This window comes from Neophocaena asiaeorientalis, unplaced genomic scaffold, assembly GCF_003031525.2.
Source record: "Neophocaena asiaeorientalis asiaeorientalis breed wild unplaced genomic scaffold, Neophocaena_asiaeorientalis_V1.1 scaffold82, whole genome shotgun sequence".
NCBI lineage: Eukaryota > Metazoa > Chordata > Mammalia > Artiodactyla > Phocoenidae > Neophocaena > Neophocaena asiaeorientalis.
This window is the reverse complement of record NW_020173068.1, coordinates 3,480,859-3,501,326: the sequence shown is the minus strand read 5'-3', so window position 1 is coordinate 3,501,326 and position 20,468 is coordinate 3,480,859. Positions and strand designations below refer to the sequence as shown.

At 41.2% G+C, this 20,468-nt stretch overlaps 1 protein-coding gene across 2 annotated transcripts in view; it reads right to left on the bottom strand.

Moving 5' to 3' along the window:
* Positions 1-16,075, bottom strand: part of CSNK2A1 (casein kinase 2 alpha 1) — a 55,753-nt gene extending 39,678 nt beyond the window's left edge. The window contains exons 1-2 of one of the 2 annotated variants that reach the window (XM_024742943.1): positions 15,933-16,050; positions 13,547-13,802 (exon numbers count right to left, since the gene is read on the bottom strand). The gene's annotated coding sequence lies outside the window, so the exon portion shown is untranslated. Of the gene's footprint in view, positions 1-13,546; positions 13,803-15,932 lie in introns of both variants that reach the window. The other variant, XM_024742942.1, reaches the window with a different exon arrangement.
* Between the last annotated feature and the right edge of the window lie 4,393 nt (positions 16,076-20,468).

Below are 20,468 nucleotides of genomic sequence, written 5' to 3'. Positions count from 1 at the left end.
GAAACAGTTTGGCAATTTCTTAGGAAGTTAAAAATTTTCACGTAACCCAGAAGCCCCACTCACTATGTTCATAAAAGCCTATACATGTAGATTTACAGCAGCTCTGTTCATAATCACCAAAGAATCTTAAATGGATAAGCAAACTGTGGTCCATCCATACAATGGAATTCTACTCAACAATAAAAAGGAACTAACCACCGATACACACAGCTCTGATGAATCTCAAAAGCAATACTGAGTGAAAGAACCCAGTTCCAAAATATTATATATTACTTGGTTCCATTTATATAACATTTGTGAAAAGATAAAACTATAGTAACTGAGAACAGAACAGAACAAAATTTGCCAGAGAATAGGGGTGGGAGGCTGGGTAATATGAGGGAGGTGATATAATTGTTCTTTCCCCTTGTTGTGATGGTGGTTACTTGACTCTTTGTGTGTCAAAATTTATAGAACTGTACACACAAAAAGGAATCAATTTTACTGTATACCAATTTAAAAAATAAAATTAAAAAAAGGGGAAAATCCTATCATATGCTGTATCCTAAAACATAGGATAACATGAAGAACACATCTGAAATACTTAGAGGAAAAAGACTTAGGAAAACTGATACAAGAGGAAATGAAAATCCTGAATATTTAGCCATTTCCATTTCAATCAGTATTGTAACTGGCTATCAGTTTTCAACCTCCATTCTATCCTAATGTCTTCCTACTGCACAGCTTAGTATTTCCATAACACTTTGTAAAAAGTTTAAAACTTTTAAAAATGTTAAGCAAATGAGTACTGAACATGCTCCCCCGCCTCTTCTGTGCCATCATACTTTATGCCCTCCACAATACAGCTTGCTAGGGGAAATCCTACTCACCCTTCAAGAATCAGCAACTTTTACGTCCACAATGAAGCCTTCCACAACTCTCCAAAATGAACCAAAATACTTCCTCTATGGTGCCAAAGCACCCCTATATACTCATTACATTATCACATGTGTTTTGTTTACATACTTCTCACTCATTAAACTATCAATTCAAGGACCTGAACCATGGTTTATTTCTCTTGGTATATACCCTGTGTTTATTACGGTGCCTAAGCATGTTGATATGTTCCATAAATGTTTGATGAACTTATATTAAGACAGTAATAGACAATATTTTGGCAAAAATCAAATTTCCTTGCATATGGACCTGCTCCTGTTCAGAACTGAGAAAAGCAGTTTGGCTGTACAGGTATAATGGATATTTGATGTGCAGCCAATTTTAAAGATGCTCTTTGGTCTTGCATGTAAATTTTATCACATAACGGTCATACTATCACTTCCCAATGAGATGTGAAGCCAGTCAGTATGTGTGAGAGATGTTTCTTTGGAACCACAAGTTTTATGAGGCCATGCATTTTACCCAGGTGATGAACACAGTGCCGTACAATCCTTGATAGAGCTACAGAAACAGTTCAGTACTCTATAACTGAAAAATGTGAACCTTGGATTTAAAAGAACAGGAACACTGGAGCCACTAGGACCAAATATGACCTTGGATCTGTCGTTTAACCTATCTGATTACAGTGAGGAAACTGCAGAATATAAGGCGTAATATCCTCTCCCTCTCCCTCCTTTACTATCATGGAGATAGGTTACCCAGGAGATACTCCCTGCAGGTGATCAATAAGCAATAATTAATAGGGTGGGTTGTCCTAGACTTGCCAACAACAAATAGGCTGGAACAGAGGGCAGCAAACATTTTCCAGCTTCCAATTCTAAAGAAATGTGAACGCCTATGCCTATACTACTCCTTGGGATTTATATTTATCACTTTTAAACCTAACAAGTCTAAGACCTAGGTAATACCTTTCCCATTTTACAGAAGGTGAATCTGAGCAATTTTTACAGTGTCACAATGAGGTGGTGATTTTAAAATATTCTGTCTAGATTCACAGCCTATTCGTTCTGCTTTATAGCAAACATATATGTCCTATTTGGCTCACACAGTATTTTTTCTTCCAATTTTTAAAACAGATAAAATCCACACAACATCACATCCATCATTTTGAAGTGTACAATTCAGTGGTTTTTAGTATGTTTGTAGCATGCAACCATCACTACCATATGATTCCAGAACATTACCTTCACCTCCAAAGAAAATGAATATCCCATAGCAGTCACTCCTAATACCCCCTCACCTCTTAAGAACCACTAATCTGCTTTCTGTCTCTATAGATCTACCTATCCTGGACACTTCATAAAAACAGAATCACACAATATGTATCCTTGTGTATCTGGCTTCTTTCATTTAGCATGTTTTCAAGGTTCATCCATGACGTAGCTTTACAGTAGTTCATTCCTTTTAATGGCTGAATCCACTGTAAGGATATACCACATTTTGTTCATCCATTCATCAGTTGATGGACATTTGTTTCCACTTTATGGCCATTATGAATAATGCTGCTATGAACATTCTTGTGCAAGTTTTCCACAGTGTTTTTAAAAAGTGAATCAGATATTAAGTTCAATTATTTGTTAAAGATTTTCATAATAAATATTTCTAAGTGTGACTTGGTTGCCAACACTAAAAAATCAACCTTCAGTTTCTCTTAAGAAGGAAGGAGAAAGATCTGTCTTTCTGGTAACAATGATTCTGCATTCCTGCACTGACAAAATCACTTGGATCTGCTAACGGTGATTATCCAACAATGGGCTCTAAAACCAACCTACTGGAAGATGCCACAGGTAAACCTGGACAACTCTATACATTTATCTTACTGGCTCGACTCCTGCAGGTATTTCAGTTAGCAATCCCTGCTCTATACTACATATATAAATTTATAAATACATAAGTAAATTAAAAGTGATATATTTTAAAAAGGTAACTGGGGAAAAATATGGGCAAAGAAGACATTCAGCATTATCAGATGCAAGAGCAAAAGCCGGTTTAAGCTCTCAACTTAACACCATTTGCTCCTTGATTTAGTTTCCATTACTAGTCCAGTTAGAACTTAACAGAAAACACCTTGGAGTACTTTGCAGTATGCTTTTTGCCAATTAAGAAATACAGACCTAACCACAGATTTACAGAAAATTTCTAATGACCGAGACCCCTCCTCTGTACTCCAACAGCACACTTTGCTTACCTTTTCCATCTAGCAGTGTCACTGTACTGTTTACACATCTGTTGCCCTAGCTAAACAAAGCTCCAAAAGTAGAGAATAGTGCCTTTGTATCCTGAGGAATCTACCACAGAAGCTGACATAGAATACCGTTCAGAAATATTTGTTGAAAGAATACTGTGACACCTGAGGAACAAAAACAAAGCAGGAGGTATAACTCTCCCAGACCTCAGACAATACTACAAAGCTACAGTAATCAAAACAGTGTCCTATCGGTATAAAAACAGACACACAGATCAGTGGAAGAGAACAGAGAGCCCAGAAATAAATCCACACACCTACAGTCAATTAATCTTTGACAAAGGAGGCAAGAATATAAAATGGGAGAAAAAGACAGTCTCTTCATTAAGTGGTGCTGGGAAAGTTGGACAGCTGCAATGTAAACCACTGAAGTTAGAACACACCCTCATACCATACACAAAAATAAACTCAAAATGGCTTAAAGACTAAGACATGACACCATAAAACTCCTAAAAGAGAGCATAGGCAAAACCCTCTGACCTAAGTCGTACCAATGTTTTCTTAGGTCAGTCTCCTAAGGCAACAGAAATAAAAACAAAAATAAACGAATGGGATCTAATCAAACTTACAAGCTTTTACACAGCAAAGGAAACCATAAACAAACAAACAAACAAAAAACATCAATGAAAAGACACCTTACAGTCTAGGAGAAAATATTTGCAAATGATGCAACCGACAAGGGCTTAATTTCTAAAATATACAAACAGCTCATATAACTCAATAACAAAAAACAACCGAAAAATGGGCAGAAGACCTTAACAGACATTTCTCCAAAGACGACATACAGATGGCCAGGAGGCACAAGAAAAGATGCTCAAAATCACTAATTATTAGAGAAATGTAAATCAAAACTACAATGAGGTACCATCTCACATCAGTCAGAATGGCCATCGTTAAAAAGTCTACAAATAACAAATGCTAGAGAGGGTGTGGAGAAAAGGGAACCCTCCTACACTGTTGGTAGGAATGTAAGGTGGTACACCCACTATGGAGAACTGTATGGAGGTTCCTCGGAAAACTAAAAATAGAATGATCTAGCAGTCCCACTCCTGGGCATATACCGAGACAAAATTATAATTCAAAAAGATACATGCACCCCTATGTTCACAGCAGCACGATTCACAATAGCCAAAACATGGAAACAACCTAAATGTCCATTGACAGATAAATGAATAAAGAAGATGTGGTACATATATACAATGAAATACTACTCAGCCATAAAAAAATGACAAAATAATGCCATTTGCAGCAACATGGATGCAACTAGAGTACAGTTATCATAGTAAGTGCAGTAAGTCAGAGAGAGGAAAGACAAATACCATATGATATCACTTACATGTGGCATCTAAAATATGGTGCAAATGAACCTACCTACAAAACAGAAACAGACTCACAGACATAGAGAACAGACTTGTAGTTGCCAGTGGGGAGAGGGAGAGGAATGGTTTGGGAATTTGGGGTTGGTAGACACAACCTATTCACTTAGAATGGATAAACAACAAGGTCCTACTGTATAGCACAGGCAACTATAGCCAATCTCCTGGGATAAACCATAATGGAAAAGAATATTTGAAAAAGAATGTATGTATGTGTATAACTGAGTCACTTTGCTGTACAGCAGAGATTGGCACAGCATTGTAAATCAACTACACTTCAATTAAAAAAAAAGAATACTGTGACAAATAAGTCATGCAAGTGTTACTGTATTAAAAATAATAAAAAGGGGAAACTGTTATTTGGACCATATAAATTATTTCAAAATGGAGTTTATCAATGGGATCAGAGGTCCATTAACTCCCTAAAGTATATACAAAGTATCGTTGTGCAGGTACATTTTTTTGAAGAAAAGATCAGGAGCTTTCATTACAGGCTCAGAGAAATCTGTAAACCCCAGGAAAATTAAGAATCGCTGAATTAGACAAAAGGAAAGGTATATTTTTCACACTGCAAAATATCAATTTTAAAAGGTTAACTTGATGGAAATTCCCTGGCGGTCCAGTGGTTAGGACTCCATGCTTCCACTGCAGGGGGCACGGGTTCGATCCCTGGTCAGGGAACTAAGATCACTCAAGGCAAGCAGCAAAAAAAAAAAAAAAAAAAAAAAAGGTTAACTCGATAATTTACATAAATACTAAACAATTAAATTTCTCAAGTTACGCATATCCCATTTTTTCCTGAAGGAAGAGAGGAAGGCAATGTATCCTAGGCTTCAATTTATATTCCAGCATGAGACCCATGCTCGATGAATGATTAACAAAATGTCAGCTTCAGAAAAGATACAGTGGCATTCAGAGTCAGGTGAGGACACCAGCTTTACACAAGGGAACTTCAGTTCTGCCTTCCATTACTGCTTAAAAAAATAAGAAATTGAATTTCTTTACAAGTGTCCAAACTTTAATCGTTTAATCTTACACTTTAAAGTATATCCCGAGGGCTTCTCTGGTGGCGCAGTGGTTAAGAGTCCACCTGCCAATGCAGGGAACACAGGTTCGAGCCCTGGTCCGGGAAGATCCCACATGCCGCGGAGCAACCAAGCCCGTGAGCCACAACTACTGAGCCTGCGCTCTAGAGCCTGCAAGCCACAACAACTGAAGCCCACGTGCTGCAACTGCTGAAGCCCGTGTGCCTAGAGCCCGTGCTTCACAACAAGAGAAGCCACCACAGTGAGAAGCCTGTGCACCGCAACGAAGAGTAGCCCCCGTTCGCCGCAACTAGGGAAAGCCCGCGCACAGCAGTGAAGACCCAACACAGTCAAAAATAAATAAACTTATTAAAATAAATAAATAAATAAAGTATATCCCTGAAATATACATGGAAAGAGAACTGCTTGAGGGTCAGAGACTTGAAAATGGTTTTTTCTAAACTTAAAGCCAAGACTACTTTAAGATTGGAATCCCCTAGAGTCTTAAAACTGTTAAGATACTCAATTACTGAACTTTCTGAATTAGGGCTTACAGCTTTTAAAAAGTCAAAACACAAAGAGAAAATATTTATATGGCAGACTTGGATAAAGGATCAAGACCTTTGGACCTAAGATCATTGGCTAGGAGGCCCTGTACCCTGCACAAATGGCCAGAAGGCTGAGGGGACCAGAATCTCAGCACTTCTGTAACTCTCCCTGATATAGTCCATTGGCTGAAAAATTCTGATTTAATTAACCTAAAGAGATCGTAAGCTCAGTAGTCAAAATCCATGCAAGTAGGCTGAGAAAACTATTATTATTTCATAGCTCCCCTTTATTTCAAGAGATAAGCAATCACCTTTTGCAGTTTTCAAGTATAGTTCACTAATATACTACCATTCCTTCTGGGAGATCATCTATTTGGAGGTCATTGGCACAAGAAAACAAAAAACAACCTAAACCTCCTAACCCTATAGCTTGAAATAAATCAAAAGAAAATAGATTAGTGGGGAAAATGAATGTAAGATTAAAGGAAGCTATCTTTTTTTCCTCTACTTTATCAAACTAACACCATATAAATAATGTTTTTTTTTAATTGGGGAAAAATACACAGGCCAAAAAGGTTAACAATTAGCTCCTTGACAGTTCCCCATTCCCAATCCAACCCCCAAATCCCAAGACTCCAAGTGCACATTGAATAAGCAAGAAAACTACCTGTTCAAAGCCAACAGTATAAGTTTTTTCGGGCCCTGTTAAGGGTCTGAATTCAGAATATAAATATTCACAATAACACCCGATAACTTCATGAAGTTATCAAGTTACTGCTTGCATAACCCTGCAGGATTTTCAAGATGTTATAATCTTAATATATCACTGGGCCTTATTTTTATTCCCATCTGCAAAACTTACAGGATTCTTGCTCTAAGGACAATACACTCAAGCATTTCCATAAAACAAACCAGCAAGTACGGAATCACAAAAAAACATTAGCATTTGGGCCTTCTGTGTGAATTTCATTTCTCCACCTTTAAGCCAGAAAAGGAATCAAAGTGTCAGTGTTACATAAATAACATAGCAACAGTGGGAGGTCTTCCAGTGAAGGGAAGAATTATAAGAAAACCTAAGCATGGTAAAGAATATGAAAAAAATTATATATAAATAAATATTATATATATATATATATCTGAATCACTGTAAATCAACTACACTTCAATAAACAAAAAAACCCAAGCAGTTTGATTTGAATTAACAGTTATATCTCAAACACTTGACATTAGTTTGAAGTACAGTAGTCTCCAATAATACAAAATATAATAAACGACGGGCAAAGAAGCTATCATCTGTGTATCTTTTTACCAGGCAACACGAGCGAAAAAGTCACAATCTGAAGCTTTATTCCACTGGCCACAACCCTCTGGAAAAAAAGAAGATTCATTTGCGACCTAGAGTAATCTAAAGTAGAATCCATCTATGTATGTAATAACTATCATTTGAATGCCTCTTATAAACCAGATATGGTATGAGATGTAGATTCTCTTTCTAGAAATAAACATAGATTCAGAGGTTAAATAACCTGCTAAAAGTCACAAGGATACTAAGTGGCAGAGGCCAGATTTGAACTCAAGTCAAATGTTAGGTTTCAAAGCCTAAATAGGTTATTTTCACTAATTCAACACTATTTCCCCAATTCTGCACACTGATTCAACAACAGCTTACCTTTGTAATATGACAATGAAATGGATTGCTTTAAATCTGGAGGCAAGGTGAGGCGTGAGGGATATGAGTTTCAACAATCTGGAGTCTTCATTATTCTCCTATCTGAATAGGCTGGCCACCAGGTCACAGTGGTATACAAAATCACGTTTGAAAAGATGGAAGAACAACTCCCAAGGCAGATGGCTATTTGTATTCATTCTATAGTCATAAATACAGAGTACTGTAAAGTACTGATAAAGACAGGTTCCTGCTCTGCCTAAGCAGTATATGTATGATTTAAGAATACAGAGCAAAGAAAGCAAGTTAGTGGTTTACCTGAGAGAGCAAGACACAGAGAACATGTTAATGCAGGAAAAAGTTCTCCTCCAAACACACAATACAAAAGTTAATTCCCAAACTGATCAAAGAACCACTGGGAATAAGGCCTCTGATCCCAGGTTCACAAGTCTATAGGTGAGCAAAGCTTGAACTTCCCCCAAGTCTGCGATGGGAAGATTCACTTCTCTATCTAGAAGCAAGAGAACCCTAGATTCACCAAGACCAGATAACCACTTTGGCAATGCACACTGAAGGTGAGTAACTGAGGCAATCTACACTGGGCATGAGTTACATACTGACCCACCCCTAAGCTGCAGCAATTCAGTACCTCACCTACCCAGCAGGCCACACCAGAAACAAGTACAGGTCAAAAGGCCTCACTGAAAAATAAGAACTCATGGCAGCAAAAAATGAAAATAGAGTAAAGCGTAGCAGCATTGGCAATGAACACACCATCTTCACTGACAGGGAAAGGAAAGGCACCTGGCATTTTATAAATTATCTCCTTTAATCCTCAGAGTTACCCTGAGGTAACATTAGCTGGCCCTTTAGCTATTAATCCTCACAAGAATATTCTGAGGTAAGTACTGACCCCCATTTTACAGATGAAGAAACAGAAGGCTAATAAATAAGTTGTGCCGGGCTTCCCTGGTGGCGCAGTGGTTGAGAGTCTGCCTGCCGATGCAGGGGACACGGGTTCGTGCCCCGGTCCGGGAAGATCCTGCATGCCACGGCTGGGCCCGTGAGCCATGGCTGCTGAGCCTGCGCGTCCAGAGCCTGTGCTCCACAACAGGAGAGGCCACAACAGGGAGGGGCCAGCGTACCGAAAAAAAAAAAAAAAAAAAAAAAGTTGTGCCCAAGGTAGTTGTTATCCTAACTGCAGAGATGACAAAGTCCAGGCTTAAGAGTAAGTTAAATAACCTTGGTTACTCAACCCAAACTTGGTCTATCTCACTCCAAAGCTGGAGCTCTTTCCAACTATCCTGCTGCCTCCTTCCCCCAGTCCTCCCAGTAATCTGTTAAAGAATTCCATTCAGAATGAGGAATTCTCAATCCACTGCCCACCAAATTTCTGCAGCTGTTTCAGAAACTATACCTAAGATACAAAGCCAAAGGAGTTTTCATAAGAAAACACTCCAGAAAGCTACTAAGTTATATGGAATGATGCGTTATTACAAAATGTCACTGGACAAATTTACAATGTCTGGGATAATTTAGCCTCAGCACAGCACCTACCTGAAATGTAGCAAGAACTCAGGGCTTGTTGAAAGAGTAACATTGTTTAAAACTGGTTATAAGTTCAATAAAGCCAAATGGCTAGTTTGTACTTTCTGATATGACATGATTAAATTTTTAGGAATATAATTTACACATTCATTTTTAACAAGGTTGCTTTCTTAAAAATTATATAATATTAATGAGCTAGCTAAATTGAGAAATGCCCATTAGTGCATTAGTCATAACTTCAGAAAAATTTCAAGTGTTCACTTTCCCAAGCAGATTAAAATGTTTCAGCTAATAAAAACCTGTCAGAAAATCTACAAGACCAGAAAGTATGAAAAGAAAAAAGTGGCCAATATAAAGGCATTTAAGATGTGACACATAAAATTATAAAACATTATTCTAAGTGTACCCTGGTATTTAACCCTAAAACCCTCACTTCAGATGACACATATTTTCTATGCAAGAAAACACTATCATCATTAATGTAAAAAAAGCTTGCCCACCACAGTAACCATTGCTAAGTACACTTCTTATGTCTAAGGCTGAAAGACACAGAATTTGTAGAAACCAGTGAAATCTCACTCCTAGTATAATACTGTTAATTCTTTCACCTTAAACTTTTAAAAAGACTCAGTCTTTGGGCTTCCCTGGTGGCGCAGTGGTCGAGAGTCCACCTGCCGATGCAGGGGACACGGGTTTGTGCCCTGGTCTGGGAAGATCCCACATGCCGTGGAGTGGCTGGGCCCGTGAGCCATGGCCACTGAGCCTGTGCGTCAGGAGCCTGTGCTCCGCAACGGGAGAGGCCACAACAGTGAGAGGCCCGTGTACCGCAAAAAAAAAAAAGACTCAGTCTTTGATTTCTATAATGTAAAGGAAAAAAAGTTTGGTCAACAAATTGGTCAGCTGCAATCTACCCTGGATCATACCAAATATTTAAGAAAAACTACCAGTTGTCTATAACCCAATGTAAATATTTGTTACAATGACAAATGACAGCAGTTCCTTTTCTTAATAATCCTAGAGGAATTTCTTCATTTGAAAAGCTAGTTGGCCTAGATTTCTCTCTAATAAGAAACAACTAAATGATATAGTACTCTTTTGAAATTATCCATCTTAGGAGTTCAAAGAAATTTAGTGTATGAACACACTAACACCCTTGTGAAACAAACTTGGCCCAAGTCACCCAATGAATTGTGATAGACCAAGGATCAAATCCAGTTTCTCATTTTAAACCAAGTATCACAAGCATTACCTTAAAACACTAAGTCCTTACCTAATCCAATGCCAAATCATATCATTCTCAGTTTCTGAACTTGTTATAAATTGTACTGTAATATTTATGTAAAAGCTGTCATACAGTTGTCAAAACTATTATCATAAATGTTATAACAGTGAACATCTTTTGGGCATTTAACTGTGTTAGGTACTCTGCTAAATGTGTTACGTGCATTATCTCAACTAATCTTCACAATGACCCTCATGAGGAAACTGAGGCACAGAGAGATAAGCTACGGTAAAATCTAAAAAAAGGACAAGGCAGGGGTACACAGGGAATATAGTTTAAAAGCCATGAATCCCCATTGCGTGGACCAGGATTCTAGGCCAGCTGTAGGGCTGAGATACTTGGTTTAGTCACTTAACCTTCATGTGGCCCAATTTCTTTTACTCTAAACCTAAAAGTCAAACAGATAATCAGAAAAGTCCTTCGTACCCTGAAATGCTCTAATTCTGTAATCATCCTTCTATTCAGGTAACTAACTCAAAGAGAAACTGCCTTATTTCCTCCATCCTCTGAAGTTCTCTTCACTAAAGTTGAGAGTCCACATTTTATGAATCTAATCAATAACATACAGATAAACAACAAAAAAGCCTTTCTTAAAAGCTAGAACTCTATTCTGCAATTATGATCCCCAAACTTTATTCTTTTTTTTAAACTGTATTGGCTTTTTTAGAAATTGAAGTATAGTTGATTTACAATATTGTAATAGTTTCAGGTGTACAGCAAAGTGATTTAGTTATACACCCAAATTTTATTAACCTCAAATGACAATGACAGGGAGAAAAGACCTTACAACAACTTTGGGTTGGGGTGGGAGGTATGAAAGACCAGACAGACTACTGTATATAGTAGTGGCTATCCATTCATAAAAAATAATCACTCATTTCCATCTCTTCTAAAAAACAGGAATTAAGTCTATAAAGGGCTGTCAAATAAACTCAATGCCTTATTCAGCCGATAAAAATGAATGAAGGAATTATCCAAGACATTTATTATAGGCATGGAAGAATTATCAATTTATAGAAATTCTACCAGAATGGCCTAGAGCTCTAGAATCTACGTTTTACTGAGCTGGTCATTTAGCCCCTACAAATTGCATCTAATGACAGTAACAGGATGCTTAAACATCTAGGGAAGAGGCCTAGGTTCCACTCAACACCATTATTCTGTGAAGTCTTCCAGAACCAAATCACTACAGAATAATCTTTGCTGCCTTTGTTCTCTAGAAAATAATCCCCCAAAGATTCTTAAATAAAATCAGCAAAACCCCTCTAATTAGTTTTCTTTTTCTTAAAATTTTCTAATTGGTTTTCTATTGTTGCTGTAACAAACTACCGCAAACATAAAACAACACAATTTATTATCTTACAGTTTCTATAGGATAGAAGTGAGGTAGGCTTGGCTGGATCCTCTACTTATGGTCCTGCAAGGCCAAAAATCAAGGTGTCCATAGGGCTGTGTTCCTTTGTGGAAATTCTGGGGTGGGGAATCTGCTTTCAAGCTCATTCAGATTGTTGGCTGAATGTGGTTCCTTGCGGATGTAGGGCTGAGGTCCCCATTTCCTTGCTGGCTGTCAGCTGGGGCTGCCAGCACTCCTTCTTGTGCTTTCCACGTGGTCCCCTCCAGTAATGGCAGGGTGAGACCCTCTCCTGCTTCAAATCTAACTCCAGCTGGATAAAGTTCTCTGCTTTCATGTGCATAGACTGGACCTACCCAGAAAATCCAGGATAATATTCCTATCTTAGGATCCTTAAACCACAGTTACATCTGCAAAGTCCCTTTTGCCACAAAACAGTAACAAATTCAGATTCCAGAGGTTAGGGCACATATATCTTTGGGGGATCATTCTACCTAACACAGTCCACCCTATGGGCTCCAAAGACTCATATCTCTCCCAAATGCAAATATATCCATTCTATCCTAAGGTCTCATTCCATTAAAGTCCAACTCAAAGTCCAAAAATCTCATCTAAAGCTCATCAATTCAAAACTCCCAAATCTCACCATCTAAATCAAATGTGGATGAAGCTCTGGTTGTAATACATTAAGTGCAACCCCTGGAGCACAATTCCTAGGGAAAAAAAAAAGTTATCTGTTCCCAACATACGACGGTGAGACTGGCATAAGGCAACTTATAGACATTCTAGTTCAAACAGGGAAAATATAAAAGAAAGTAGGGAAAATATAAGAAAAAGCAGATCCATCGGTCCAAAGCAGTTTCAAAATGTGGGCAAACTCCATTCCATTTCAAAGCCAGGGTAAACTCTTCTGCAGCCTTCGACTCCACCTCTTTGGGCTCTTGGTTCCACCCTCTGAGTCATTCTTCTTTTTTAATGAAAAGGAGCACATTCACATCTAAGTAGTTTTTTTTACTAGCCTGCTTCCTACCAGTAAAACTGGGGGTGGGGGTTGGGGGGGGTTGAGAGCTCTCTTTAATTTACTACTTTGTGTTTTTCAATCCAAGCTGGCACTGTTTTTGCTAGTATAAAACGCTCAAGAACCTAGTGGGCTTCACATGAGCTCACTGAGACTCACACCCCACAAATAAACCAGGCTGTACCTTCAATACTTTGCTTGGAAATCTCAGCTAAATATCCAAGTTCATCACTTTTAAGTATTATTTTCCACCTGACCACAGGTCACAATTCTAAGCTTATTTGCCACTAGGTAACAAAGATCCTCTTTCCTCCAGTTTCCAACGCACACCTCACTTCCACCTCAGCCCTCACTACTTCTACTAATGATCTGTTCTAGGTCTTTTCTATTATGCTCCTCAAAAAATTTGCTGGCCTCTTCTACTGCTGCTTTCACATTTTTAGGTAACAGTACCCCACTCTTGGTACCAAAATCTACACTAGTGTTCTATTGCTGCCATAACAAAACCACAAACGTAGTGGCTTTAAAACAATAGAAATTTATTGTCTCACAGTTTCTGTAGTTCAGAAGTTGGGTGGGCTTGGCTAGGTCTTCTGCTTAGGGTCTCACAAGGCCAAAATCAAGGTGTTATCCTTGCTGGAAACTGGGGAAGAATCCACTTTCAAGCTCATTCAGGTTGTTGGCCAAATTCAGTTCCTCGTGGTTGTAGGACTGAGGTCTCCATTTCCTTGCTGGCTGTCAGCCGGGGCTGGTCTTTGCTACTAGAGGCTCCCCGCATTCCTTCTCATGCTTTCCATGTGGCCCCCTCTAGCAACAGCAAATGGAGTCCCTCTCATGATTCGATTCTGATTTCCCCTTCTGCCCCATCTCTCTCGACTCCCAGCTGGAGAAAGTTCTCTGCTTTTAACGGCTCATGTGATTAGATTGGGCCTACCCACTAAATCCAGGATGATCTTCCTATTTTAAGATATTTAACTACATCTGCAAAGTCCCTTTTACCAAGTAACATATTTACAGATTCTGGGAATTAGAGTTTGGACATCTTGGGGGTGGTGGTGGTGGTCATTCTGCCTACTACAAACCCAAATCCTATGTCAAGTTTTAAACTTAGTTACCAAAGAAAACTTCTTTCTCCAAAAGAGTATGTGAAGTAAAGCTATATGTTCAGAGACAGAGACAATGGTAAAATCAAGGACTCTCACCCTGGAAGAGTGTGGCTAAGCAATAGAACCAAAAATACACTGTAAAAAAGAAGCTACTTGTTTCATCCCCAAACAGCTAGGCAATTAAACCATTAGGAAGAAAATAACCTATTGCTCCCCCTTAAATGTGTGCTCCTCTTCTCTACTGTATTCCATATAACAGGATATAACTAGGCATGTTTGGTTTTTGCATTTAAACAAAAGTTACCCCAGGGTGACCTAATTTTGTAATCAGCTGATAAACCAATCTAAGCAAACTTCAAATATTTTCATTCTTTCTTCAAGTCATACACCCTCCCCCAATAGCAAATGAAAGGCAAGTATTTCAAAGTCACAGAAGGATACAACTACCCAGGTAAAACTGATGGTGAACTTTTAAAAACGACACAAGGCAGAACTAGTATTGGTCCTGGTCTTTCAGCTCAAGGTCCACCAAGCCAGTTAAGCCAACTGACTTAACAACAAAAGAAAAACACCTCAACAACTACAAATATAATTTTCTGAAGCCTTGCTTATTGTCAGATTATTGACCATAAACTTTACCTAGACTGAAGGAACCCCATATATACCAGCTAGTCCCTTTAATAAAAGTGACAGGTAAGGTCTATGGAGCACTTACTACCTACCAGGCACTGTGGTAAGCACTTGACACAAATTATCTTATTTACTCCTTACCATCTAGGAAATATTATCACCCCCATTTTACAGATAGGAAAACAGGTTTACAGAAGTTAGGTCACACAGCTAAATAACCGTGGCACTTATATTTGATAATCCAGATATTTACTGCCACTTCTTAGATGGAATGGGGTCTTCCAACTCTTAGAAAAATCTTCCCTTTCTAGCTTTCTTTTCATTTCCTCTCCTCACACCCACTTCTCAATAGAATTTAGCAGATGAAAGGTAATCAGGTCTTCCTCAATTAATTTGCTACCTCCTTTCCAGAACTCTTTCCTTCCCACAATAGCAACAGCCAAGAAGCAACTTCTCCTGACCCTTCCTTCCCAAAAACAAACTACATAAGCTCCACCCATCACCTGCCAAGGTTAGAAATGTTCCAACGCTGCAAAAATATAAACAACAACCGAAAAACAAAAACAAAAGTCCTACTCTTCAAAGGTCACAAACTAACATGCACACTCTTAGCTAACCTTTCATTCTACATACCTCTCCTCTTCCATCCAGGCTCCCAACTAACCCTTAACTCCAACTCCACCCGTTCTGCCCCACTTCATGGTCCCTTCCCCTTTATCCTCAGCGACCTCGCCCCGGGTCCCCTTCACCTTGCACCCCAGGGTGCAGGTGGGAAGCCCAATTTCGCCTAGAGGGGCCTTAGAAGGCCCCCACTACAGCTGCTCTGCTCCGCGGGAGGGTCCAGCCCAGTCTACACTGCGGGCACCACTCTTTCCCCCTCTGCTGCCCTCCTCCACCAACTTGCCCCCTAGTCCCCGCCCCAGCCCAGCCCTCTCCCCCGCAACAAGCTGGACTCTCGAGAGCCAGTTCCCACCCTATCAGCCTCTGCCACCAAGCCTCACTCCCCGCCCTGGGGGTTAGCCCAGGGCCTCCCCGATGGGCTGCAACAGCCTCGGCTAATGTGTGTGTGGTGGGGGGGGCAGGGGAAGGCGAAGGGCCGCTCGGGAGTCTGCTGGAAGCGTTAGAGGCGGCCGCGCCCCGCTGCCCCATCCTGGGCCCACCCGCACCCCCCAACGACCTCGCCTGATGGCTCCCACAGTACCTGTGGTGGAAGCTGCAGCGGCGGCGGCCGCTCTCCCCACTCTTCACACAGACAATATGGCGGCGGCGGAGCAGGAGACACACGGCTCGGCCGCCAGCCGCAGGGACCAGAGCGAGGCTGCAGCCGCCGCTGCCGGAAGCGGAAACCCCCCTCCGACCGGGAGGCGGGGCGGGACCGCTTCCGACTCCTCCCTCAGCGGAATCTCGCAGAGTGCGGTGCCATGCTGGGATGTGTCATTGTATCCCTAGGAGTTCAGTTCCGGATTGGGGCGCAAAATGGAACAAGTTCTCAACGTAAAGCATAATAAGGAGACTTGCAGTAATTAAGCGCATTTTATTTCAGTACCTGTACGAACTTAGGAGAGAGAGAAAACGAACCTCCCACTAAGTGTATAATTGGTTTGACCCAAGGTAAGATGGCGGTTCCTAGGTTTCCCGCACTTCACCCAGCTGGCGAGTTCTACCAGTCGGCAAGCCGGCCCGCCTTATTTGGAAAGAAGCATGCGCGACCTTCAGAGCTAGAGAGAGCGAAGCGTTTTGGGAGTTGAAGTCTGCTGCTCAGGCCCCTCGTCTAGGGTTGGGGTTCCAGCAGCACGTTTTTTTCTGCTCAAACTTCGAGTTCCGGAACAAGTGAACGAAAGTTGGACCCCGGGAGTGATGTGGCGCAGCAGTCGAGGAAGTGACGGTACTAGCCCTCTAGAGACTGAGACCCAATTCATGCCTCTTACAGGAGCCCTTTGCAGAGCTGCCCATCTAGAATAAACTGTTTTCTCCCTTCGATCTGCCTCCCTCCACCCCGCTTGCCTGGGCAACGGCTCCAGGGCAGCTATAGGGAAGTTTCTGTCGTGCAAAACTGATCATGACGTCCTCTTGGTTAAAACCTCCCAAGTCTTTCCTTTGTGCACCAAAGATAGCCCAAGCTCCTCTCTTGACATCCAAGTTCCTGCATAATTTGGACACTTCCTTCGCCCCTAAGCCGCCTTTTCTGCCCCTCTCATTTCAGTTTCATGATGCTCCCACCCACTAAAACTGCAGACTATTATTGGAACTTGTCAGCCTCCCTCTCTTTGCACTGGCAGTTACATCTGTTACTGTCACCGCCTAGACTGGCTAACTTCTGTATGTCCATCGGGCTAATCCTTTCCTCTCGGGATCTTCCCTACCTTTAGTTCCCTCAGACCTAGGCACCATCCCTCAGCAACCTGACTGGTCCCTAGCCTGCCTGTTCCATCAGACTATGAGACCCCAGTGGACAGGGCTGAGTCTGATGATCACCCTGTTTCCTGCAGGCCCTGCTAAAAGCTTGTGTGTGTGTTACTGAGAGGAATTAAAGTGTTAGCCTCACCTCTGGTAGGGCAGAGGTGTGAGGTCTGGGACAAGTGTTAGAAGGTTGGGTTATTTTGGTACCTGCTTTTATCCCTGAGCTGCCTCAGAATAGCAGCTACCCAGGATGGGCCTCCCCACCCTCTCTAGCCCTCCTTTCACAGTTCATCAGCTGACTGGCACCTCTGCTCCCAAAGAGACAATCTCCTCCCCTGTGGGATGAGGTGGTGGCAGCTGCAGACATATAGTGATGGTCTCAGGGAGGTGGCCATGACCTTTTCTGGGCCTCATCTGTCAGGCATGTCTGTGGCATTTGACCCCAATGGGCTGAGAGTCCACAGAAATGGCTCTCTGGGTGCCCACAGGCTGGTTATTTCTCCATTATGGGTCTTGGTTTCCCCACTTGTGGACTGAGAAGGTTAGACAAGATGATTCCAAGGTTTCTGTGAGGCCGTCTTTCAGGAAATGAGGCCTTCGCTTAGCTTTTGGATAATGTCTTTTCAGCTCTTATGGCTCCTTTCCCCCTGTCTTTATTCACATTTATTCAATTCACAGCTGTTGATCACTTGCCATGAGCCAGACAGTGTGCTAGACGCTGGGGATGTGGCATGAGCAAGACAGATAACAGTTTCTCGTGAAATTCACCTAAAGTGATAAACAGATAATGCACAGATAAAAAAATGAATAAGTACTGTGAAGGAAAAATATAAGTAGCTGTGAAAAGAATGAAAGAGGGGAGAACTTTAGCTTGAGTGGTTCAGAAGTTCCCTCTGAGAAAAAACAGTAAGAACAAAGGTCCTGAGGCAGGAAAGAGCTTGATAAGTTTGAGGAAGGAGGCCATGGGGGGCGGGGGCGCTGAAGCACTGTGAGTGAAGGGAAAAAGGGTAGGAAATATGGTGGGAGAGGTGGCCAAGGCATTCAGGCCATGATTAGGGGTCCGGAATTTCATCTGAAAAGAGTGAATGTTCTTTCCTATGATCTTGGCCCCTCCTACAGCCTCAGTTCTTCATTCTTCTACCCAATTCCATCCTCCATCCCTGACATCATTCAGAGGGCTCACCGAGGCACAGACATACAACCCTTTGCACTTTGTAGGACACAGTTGAGACCCAGCCCCTGCCATTTCAAAGGCTAGCCTGGTATAGGTCTCTGGTTCCAAAAAGCTATCAGTTTCCAGGGTTCATTAGTTATGGAGCCTCCAAAGACCAGCTCAGTTATCTTTAATACTAACTTCCTGACCCCCATAGCACAACTCTCAGGCTAGACTTCCTTCAAAGAACAATAACAACAGCCACAACCACAGTTAAGATGTTCACAGTACTTGTCCTGTGCCACACATTGAATGTTCATCATCTCATTTAATCCTCACGTCAGCCGGATGAGGTAGGAACTAAAAGTATCCCACTGTACAGACCAGGAAACTGAGGTTCAGTCAGATTACAGGACATGCCCCAGGTCACATACAAGAGATGGAGCTTGCATTCCAACCAGGGCCATAGGCACTGCGTAAGAAGAGCCTCAGCATATCAGCTTTCTATTGTTGCTCAACAAATCACCCCGAAACAGAGTGGTTTAAAACGACAATAAATTTTTGGTTATGTTTGTGTGGATTGGCAACTTGGACATGTCTCAGCTGAGACAGCTCTTTTCTTCTGTACGTGGTCTTGCCCAGGCTTACTTCTATATTTGCAGTCAATTAGCAAGTCGGCAAGCTCACTGGTCCTATATGGCCTCATTCACAGGTCTGGCAGGTGGCTGGGCCTGCTGGCTTGAGTGCCTAGGTTCTTCTCCATGTGGCTTCTTCAGCAAGCTAGCTCAGGCTTCCTCATGATGGCGTCTGAAAGGAAAAGAACGAAGGCAGCAAGGCCCCTTGAGGCCTAGGCTCGGAAGAGCTGTAGCATCACTTTCACTGCATTTTATTGATCAAAGCCTGTCAGATGGCCAGCTCAGATTCAAGGAGACTAGAAATAGACTCCATCTCTTGATGGAAAAAACATCAAAGTCATATTGCAAAGAGTCGTGTGGGGGTGGGGGGATCATTGTGGCCATCTTTGTAAACAACATAGCACACTAAGTGACCATGGGTACAGAACTGGTTAAGTAAGTTATGGTACAGCTAAACATGGTGCTATTAACAGGGAGAGCGCTTAGTATGTGTCAGACACTATACAAGATGCTTTATGTGTGTTAACTCATTTAATCCTCACAGTAGCCCTATGTGACAGTTACATGTTTATCCCCATCTACAGATTAAGCACACCAAGTCTCAGAGAGATTAAACCATGTGTGCAAAGTCACACAGCTAGTAAGTGGCAAAGCTGTTAAAAGTGATGAGGATCATTTAATTTCTGGACATGGAAAGCTGGCCTTGCCATACTATTATGTGAGAAAAAGCAAGAGACAAAACAAAAGTTTGGTGAGAACACATTTTAAAAACACTTAAAATTGGGTATATGTAAATGTATTATATAGTTTTAGACAAAGTTCAGGAAGGATTTACTGCAAACTTTTTTTTTAATATTTATTTATTTGGCTGCATCAGATCTTAGTTGCGGTGCGCAGGATCTTTAGTTGCGACACGTGAACTCTTAGTTGTGGCATGTGGGAATCTAGTTCCCTGACCAGGGATCGAACCCAGGAGTATGGAGTCTTAGCCACTGGACCACCAGTGAAGGCCCCACAAACTTAATGGAGCTTATCTCAGGAGACAGGAAGAGAAGAGAACTTTAAACACTTCTGTCTGCCCTGTGTGAATTTTTTGTTTGATTTTTTCTTTTTGCAACACACATGAATTTTTATTTCAACACTGAACAAAGAAAAAAGCATTTTTAAAATGTTCTTCAACTTGTCTCTCACTTCTATTTGGTTTTTACATTTACTGTTTTTTTTTTTGTTTTTTTCTTTTTGACACTACCCCGGCCCAGCCCCTTTTCAATTCTGGCCTGAAGTTTTGTGACTACTGTAGGGGCCCCCTCCTTTCTCCCCCTCCCATGTCCTCTGCACACTGCTACTGGAGGAAAGTTTATTAACCACCATGTACCTTTCTTGCTCAAGAGTTTTCAGTGGCATTGCATCACCTTCAGAGAAAGTCCAAACCTCTTGGCCTTGTGTATATGGCATGTGTAAAGTTGACTCCAGCTTGGTTGGATTTCAGCTCTGTCATTTACTAGCAGTATAAGCTTGGAGAAGTTATTGTATTTGACCTCTCTGAGCC